Genomic DNA, 8,167 nt, shown 5'->3' with positions numbered 1-8,167 from the left:
TAAGGAAGGAGGAAACTCAGGGCAAAGGGGAGGGGAGAATACTCAGGGCAATGGAAATGTTCTATATCCTGTTTCTGTGAAAGGTTTTGCATATTTGTCAAAATCCACTCAACTGTGCACTTAAAGATTTTTTTATTTTATTGTAATAAATTAGACTTGAAAAGGCTGATTTTCTTTTTAAGGCACATGTCATTTAGAACTGTCTCCTAAAGACCCATATCAGGACATTTTATAATTGTTTCTTTTTTCATTGATGCTGCCCTTAATGCAGTTTACATTAAAATCTTGTTTTAGAGGCCATCAGTTTATGACCAATGGCCCTATTGATTTTATTAATTTGATGTGATCTTGGGCAACTAACATCTTCTGAGACTCTTGATTTCTTCAAATGATTAAACTGAAAGGTTGAAATCTATTATCAGGGAAGCAGACTTGGCCCAGTGGTTAGGGCATCCATCTACCACATGGGAGGTCCGCAGTTCAAATCCCAGGCCTCCTTGACCCGTGTGGAGCTGGCCCATGCACAGTGCTGATGCGTGCAAGGAATGCTGTGCCATGTAGGGGAGCCCCACGTGAAAGGAGTGCACCCTGTAAGGAGAACCGCCCAGTGTGAAAGAAAGTGCAGCCTGCCCAGGAATGGCGCCACACACACGGAGAGCTGACACAACAAGATGACGCAACAAAAAGAGACACAGATTCCTGTGCCGCTGACAACAACAGAAGCGGACAAAGAACACACAGCAAATAGACACAGAGAACAGACAACTGGGGCTGGGTTGGCGGAGGAAGGGGAGAGAAATAAATAAATAAATCTTTAAGAAAAAAAATCTATTATCACTAAGTTCCCTTGTACTCGAACATTTTACTGTCAAAAACACATGGAGGATGACACTCACTATACTTAGCCAGTATTTTCCTTAGTAATGTTGGATGCTTTGTCAGTAAAGAACAGGTATATCCTAAGTGAGTGAGTTCCTTCTAATTAGATGGTGGTCATGTGCTTGTGTGTTTGGTTGCTGCTTTTGTTATTTCCTTGTTTTGTGATGTTAAGATTGTCAATGATTTTTACAGGGGTGCCATCAAAATGCATAATATAGCATGAGTCTAAAATAAAGACAGTGACCCTCTCTGGATGGGACAAAATGTATTTACATTGCCTGACTCCTTACAGAGCTTCCTTTTCCTTTTTTAATAAAAAAGATTTTTATCAGAGAAGCTGTGGGTCTTCAGAAAAATCATGCAGAATATACAGAAATCGCATATACCTCCCTGTCACACAGTTTTTCCTATTTTTCACACTTTGCATTAGTGGGGTATTTTTTTTACAATTGGTGAGACAATATTATTATAATTATACTACTAACTCTAGTCCGTAGCTTACAGAAAGGTTCACTGAGTTGTACAGTCCTTTACTTGCTTTGGTTTTAATTTTTATTCTAGAAATATATATAATCCCAAATTTCCCCCTCCTCCAACCACATTCAAATATAATGCTTAATGGGGAAAACCTAATGCTTAATGGGTACCGAGTTTCTGTTTGGGGTATTGGAGACGTTTTGCTGGAGGGTGGTGGAGGAGGCAGCACAACACGGCGGAGGTGGCAGAGGCCACGACGTGGTGCCCGCCTTTCCTTTGGAGAGCCAGGCGTTCCCCCAGTTGGCTGCTGGCAGCCACTGTCTCCGCTTGAGATCAGGTGTGGAAGAAAGACACTGACTGGCTCTGACAGGATTTCCATTTCTTTGGGAAGGCTCACTTATGAAATGCCTTTAATCATTGATGAGTACGTTTCATTTGCTGTTTGCTGCAAACAGTTTGTGCTGGGTTTGACAGTTCCTTGACATTCGGCAAGCAGCTGCAGTAATAGCCTTGACAGTATCTTTAACAAATGAGGCACACGGGGTGCGAGCAAAGCTATTGATACATGCTAAGTAATCTGATAATGGAATGGCAAGTGGTATGGAAAGCACAATGGAAATGAGATTGTATCAGAGACATAGGAGAGTTGAATTCCTAGACAGAGGAAGAAATGCTAAACAGCGTCCCTTTTAATGCACAAATACCGTCTTTACTAAGGTTTTTGCAACGTTGTCTTGGAGAATGCCGGCTACTTCACCTTCCCCTATCACTGCTGAAGCCCATTCCCACCCCTGCCCACCAGGCTTCTACTTGATTTTTTTTCTCCAGACCATAAACTTCTTTGAAGTGAGCCTGTCTCACATGGCTTTCTAGCCCCAATGCCCAGCATGTTTAAATGCTTTCCGCATGTCAATCCACCTCTGATTGAGAGGCTGCCTTTCTCATCCCTGCTTCCTTCTGATCAGCAAGCATTCGGAAAAAGTGCTAGACACACATATAAAGTGTAGCAGTTTGATATGGTTATGAATTCCAAAAATAGCTATTGGATTATGTTTGTAATCTGGTCTGTACCTGGGCATGATTGAGTTATGATTAGGGCTTTGATTGAGCCATGTCATTAAGGTCTTGAGGCCCCCCCACCAAGGGGTGGGGACTCACAGATAAAAGGCATGGCAATGGACAGAATTGAGGGTTCTTAATGTTGGAGTTTTGATGTTGGAGTTTGATGCTGAAGTCTTAAGCTGGAGCCCTGGGGAAAGGGACAGAGCCATTCACCTGATAGTCTACAGCTGACCTTGGGGAGAGAGGCAAAGCCTAGAGAGCCTCATAGTCTACAGCTGACCTTGTGGAGAAAACAGAGGAGCTGAGCCCAGAGGAACCCAGGAAGCCTGAACCCTTGCAGATATCAACAGCCATCTTGCTCCAACACGTGAAAATAGACTTTGGTGAGGGAAGTAATTTGTGCTTTACAGCCCCGTATCTGTAAGCTCCTACCCCAAATAAATACCTTTTATAAAAACCTGGTATTTTGCATCAGCACCCCTTTGGCTGACTAATAGATAAAGCAATGCATGTATTTGCATAGATATGTGTAGAAGTATGCCCAAACTGCTTTGAAACATAAATGCATCACAGTGTGGTTTTTCAAGTCTGAGATGCAATGTGTTATGCATACGCTTTTGCTTGAAATGTGGATGTGAAAAATGATGGCAAAAGGAGTTGAAACCCTCGTGTCCTTAGGATCAACCCTCACCATGGAGACAGACCTTAAAGGTAAAAAACATTGAAGGTCTGCTGTTGCCTCACCATGCTTTTCTAATACGGTCATGTGATTTTTTTCACTTACATATTTTTATTTTTGACTTCATGTGATAATTTTGAACACTGAGTTGTGCTAAACCCAGTATTTGATACAATGGGATGAAATTAACAATTAAAGCTCACATCTTATTGTGAAAATTAAACTTCCAGAATCCATTTTATTTAGTAATATTGATACCTTCTGACTTTGTAATTCCACTTATGGAAATTAATCCTAAAGATATGCACCCAGAAAAATGAACATTTGAAATATATTTGGAGTTATTTCACACCATGTATGGCCACTGAAAACAGAATATAGTTAAATATTTTGAAAAAATATTTAGTATTTAGTATTACTAATGACTTAGTAAGCAATGATATGTCAATACATAAAACCTTTAAACATTTTGAAAACCACCCATTGTGCTGCTACTTTAGTAACTGTATAAAACCTTCTGGAGTAAAATATTTTGTACAGCAGACTCTTCTGATTTCACTTTACTGTTGCACCTTTATCTATTTCTTTATCTTTTTATCTATTTATTAATGGCCTAATGATATCTTTATCTATTTATTAATGGCCTATTTACTGAATACTTACATTATACAATTACCTTATTGAATGTTCAAAGCAACTATGAGGTGGGAACTATTGTTCCCCTTTTACAGAAGCAAAACTTGGGGAAATGAGCATAAAATAAACTGGCAAATGAATTCAGGCCATTTGAATCCATTTCTCTCAACCTTCATCTCTTCACTACCTATCTACCATCTCATTGTGTTTATAAGCGTTTTTAGATGTGTTAAATGAGATGAGGTCAAAATAAAAATAAATATTGGTCTTCCAGAAATGTGGAAAACATCGAAAGCACAATAGTCAGTCTAAAACAAAATGTCCTAGATGCTGTATATGCCGTATTTATAAGACAACATATATGAGTGGGAATTAAAACTAGCTTATCTGCAGAAACGTAATCTGTTCTCATAGAACTACGACAAAGTAAGCCTTTGTTCTCCTTTATTCAAATTGTTCTGTATGCATTTTAGCAACTTTTCAATAAAAAAAAAAAGTAACATTGAATCTCTCAGACCCAATTAGCAGGAAATTTTGACAGGAAACTGTGCCCGTGCCTTTGAAATTCTAAGGACATGATTTCTGACTTCCACATTAAGTAAGGAAAATTGTCTTCTCACGTGCCCTATGAGTACTTTTTCACACTCTGATGCTTTTTGATTCTCTAAATACTGAGAAGTAAGATCAGTGAGTAGGACAAGGTCAAATGCCAACCTTGCTCATCAAGACATCCTGGTGTTACCTGGAGACAGGAGTGGAGTATGATTTCAGTAAGCATGCATAGGGTTAATTGATTAATTACAGAGTGAGCGCAGAATTGTCTTCAAGTAAAACACTCCCGACATCCAAGAAAAATACCCAAGGTCACGCAGGATGTTCATGAGAAGAAGCTCTGATTCTAGAATCCAGGTGGCGTGGTTCCAGCTCTGGCCCCAGAAAAGAGATTTCATCTTTCAAAGGAGGAGGATGCCTTCCAACCCACAGAGAGGCGGATGGAAAGGGTGCGAGCACTCTGGAGAGTACCTGGCAAGACACGAGTACCTGGCAAGAGGCAGATCAGCAGCAACTCATCTTTCTCTTCCGTCGTTCCATGATTTCTTTACTAACTAAATTTTATTTCAACCTCAAAAAATAAAATAGCAGACAAAAGGCAGCTTAACAAATTATGCAAGCATTACTTTAAAAAATTCTGTCAAGGTACATTTATCTCATTTAATCCTAAAAAACAAACTCAATTGTTTCTTAATTTTCATACAATGTTATGAAAGGTCAAGTGGAGATTCTCCTGAATGAAATGGGGAAAAAAGCAGGGGTTTTTAACCTAAGGCATGAGTAAAGATGGGAGAAGACACCGGGACTGGTTGTCATGCCTAGTGACAGTACAGGAGGAAGATTTTCAAAACTCAGCTCTCAGCTTCAAGCAGAAAGCACACTGTCCACTCCTACAGCATTCTGAACTCTAGCCACAGGCTTGGACAAATTGCGCTTAAAATGCGCCTCCACTTACTATGAGAGCTACATCTACAGAACCCACAGGTAATTAAACTGCCGTTATTCTTGGGAAAGTTGAACCTTTCTCTGTGCAACTGTAAAATTCTTTGAAAATATTAAGCACAGCATAAATGTTAAGAAATATTAATTACAATGACATTGATTGTAAGTGGAGTCAGCATTTAAAAGTAGAGGGAAAAGATCATGATTATAAACTATTATCATCTAGTAAGTACTTTTATATCCTCCACTGTCATGAACTGTGGTAAGATCCCAGGATGATAAAAATTTTATGTGATAGACTTACACACACACACACAAAGTGAAGGCAAGGATCTTCCTGGTGCTGTGATACAGGTGACATAAGATGGGGAGATGGGTTCTCAAGTTCCAGCCTTCACCCAGACATTCACTGTACAGTTATTTGTTAAGTAGCAGCCATGTACTAAGTATACTCACCTGCTATGGATACACTAATCGACAAGGTAGACCCATCTCTACCTTCAGAAAGCCTGAATGACTAGAGATGTGCAATCCAACTAATTTCATCTCATTGGTCCTCAGTTTCTTTGTTAAGTAAAGGAAACAGTTTTGTTTTCTTTACCCATCTATGGTTGATTGAATTAGGTACCCCAACAAAGACATTTTCTTGGTTTTCATCCACATTCCTGTGTAAATAGAAACCACTAAAGACGTCTTATTAGTTAAGGTGTGGTCCACCTGAATTTGAATGGTCCTTAATCCCCATTGCTGAAGTCCATTATAAACAGAAGAAACTTGTATGCAGTGAATCTAAGGAGGCCCAGGAAGAAGCCAGAAGTCAGCGGCAACTGGAAGAGCAGATGCAAGGAGAGGGAGATCCCTGCGTGATGGGAGGCAGAGATGACAGTCAAAGAACCCCCCGGAATTGCAGCAAGCCAGGGCCAGAATGCCACACACTTTGATGGGAAAGCATGACCTTGCTCACCTTTGATTTTGGACTTGTATCCTCCAAAACTATGAGGCACTAAATGCTTGTGGTTGAAGCCTACGCTCTATGTGGTAGTTGCCATCATAACCTGGCAAAATGTGACAACATTTTCAGAAATACTACTTGGATCAATAGAGATAATAATTCAAGAAGTGCTTCAAAACCAGTAAAAAAAAAATGCAAATAGAAGGAATCATCATCATGGGCCAAACTGATATTTGCAATCAGCAATTTTGCCACGGAATGAATGCTCTGATATAAATATCAGGGGCGCAGAACAATTCTTCCTTTGCTAGGTGTCCTACTTCAGGAGAACATTGCCAACGAGTTTTAATATTCTCTCTCTTATTCTCAATGTTTCATGGTTTGTTTTGAAAAAGATATGGCATTCTTCTTTGTTCTCCAGAAATAAATTTCAAAATAGGGCCAGGGCCCAAAATAAGTTAGACGGCAGACCAGGATGCCAAAAAATGAACAGACAAACCAGCTGACTTTTTGGGTTCAAAAAAAGAAAACAGTAGACATATTAATGTTTGATTAAATCATGCATAATCTTTTCCTTTTGTTTTGGATTTCAAAGAATCATATCCCTCAGTGAGAGGCAAATATAATGAAAGAATCTTCAAAAAAGCTTAATTGTATTGTTTTTTTTTTACTTTTCTTAAAGCCTTTACTGAGACATGATTGAAACTTTACAGATACACATGGAAAAATAAGACATGATCACAATCAAGTGCAGACAAGCTAACCAGAGAGCTTAAATGCCTTGTCAGCTAATGGAGAAGCTGAAGTACTGGGAGTGAGACAAGCTGTAGGGCTGAGGAATGGGTACTAATATTCTTCTCCTTCTTCCTCACCTTCTCCTTCAACAGAATCTACACCAACCTCCTCATAATCCTTCTCGAGGGCAGCCATGTCCTCACAGGCCTCAGAAAACTCTCCTTCCTCCATTCCCTCCCCCACATACCAGTGGACAAAGGCAACAAAGGCACGCTTGGCGTACATCAGGTCAAACTTGTGGTCCAGGCGAGCCCAGGCCTCAGCAATGGCGTTGAGTGTTGCTGTGGTGTTGCTCAGCATGCACACAGCTCGCTGGACCTTGGCCAGGTCGCCACCAGGAACCACAGTGGGAGGCTGGTAATTAATGCAGACCTTGAAGCCAGCGGGACACCAGTCCACAAACTGGATGGTGCGCTTGGTCTTGATGGTGGCAATGGCAGCATTGACATCTTTGGGAACCACGTCGCCCCGGTACAACAGGCAGCAGGCCATGTATTTACCATGGCGAGGGTCGCATTTCACCATCTGGTTGGCCGGCTCAAAGCAAGCATTGGTAATCTCTGCTACAGAAAGCTGCTCATGGCAGGCTTTCTCAGCAGAGATGACAGGGGCATATGTGGCCAGAGGAAAGTGGATGCGGGGATAGGGCACCAGGTTGGTCTGGAATTCTGTCAGATCTACATTCAGGGCACCATCAAACCTGAGGGAGGCTGTGATGGAGGACACAATCTGGCTAACGAGGCGGTTAAGGTTGGTGTAGGTTGGGTGCTCAATATCAAGATTTCTGTGACAGATGTCATAGATGGCCTCATTGTCTACCATGAAGGCACAATCTGAGTGCTCCAGGGTGGTGTGGGTGGTGAGGGTGGAGTTGTAGGGCTCGACTACAGCCATGGAGACCTGGGGGGCTGGGTAAATGGAGAACTCCAGCTTGGACTTCTTGCCGTAATCAACAGAAAGGCGTTCCATCAGCAGGGAGGTGAACCCAGAACCGGTTCCCCCACCAAAGCTGTGGAAAACCAAGAAGCCCTGAAGCCCTGTGCCCTGGTCAGCCAGTTTGCGAATTCTGTCCAGAACCAGGTCGATGATCTCCTTGCCGATGGTGTAATGCCCGCGGGCATAGTTATTGGCAGCATCTTCCTTGCCTGTGATGAGCTGCTCAGGTGTATTGTTAACAACAGAACCACAATAAG

At 41.3% G+C, this 8,167-nt stretch overlaps 1 pseudogene; it reads right to left on the bottom strand.

Annotated features, from left to right (window-relative positions):
* Positions 1-6,873: 6,873 nt before the first annotated feature.
* Positions 6,874-8,167, bottom strand: part of LOC101419528 (tubulin alpha-1B chain pseudogene) — a 59,759-nt pseudogene continuing 58,465 nt past the window's right edge.

The sequence above is a fragment of the Dasypus novemcinctus genome, chromosome 7 (genome assembly GCF_030445035.2).
Source record: "Dasypus novemcinctus isolate mDasNov1 chromosome 7, mDasNov1.1.hap2, whole genome shotgun sequence".
NCBI lineage: Eukaryota > Metazoa > Chordata > Mammalia > Cingulata > Dasypodidae > Dasypus > Dasypus novemcinctus.
The sequence above is the reverse complement of the archived record's forward strand: the minus strand, read 5'-3'. Positions and strand labels throughout refer to the sequence as shown.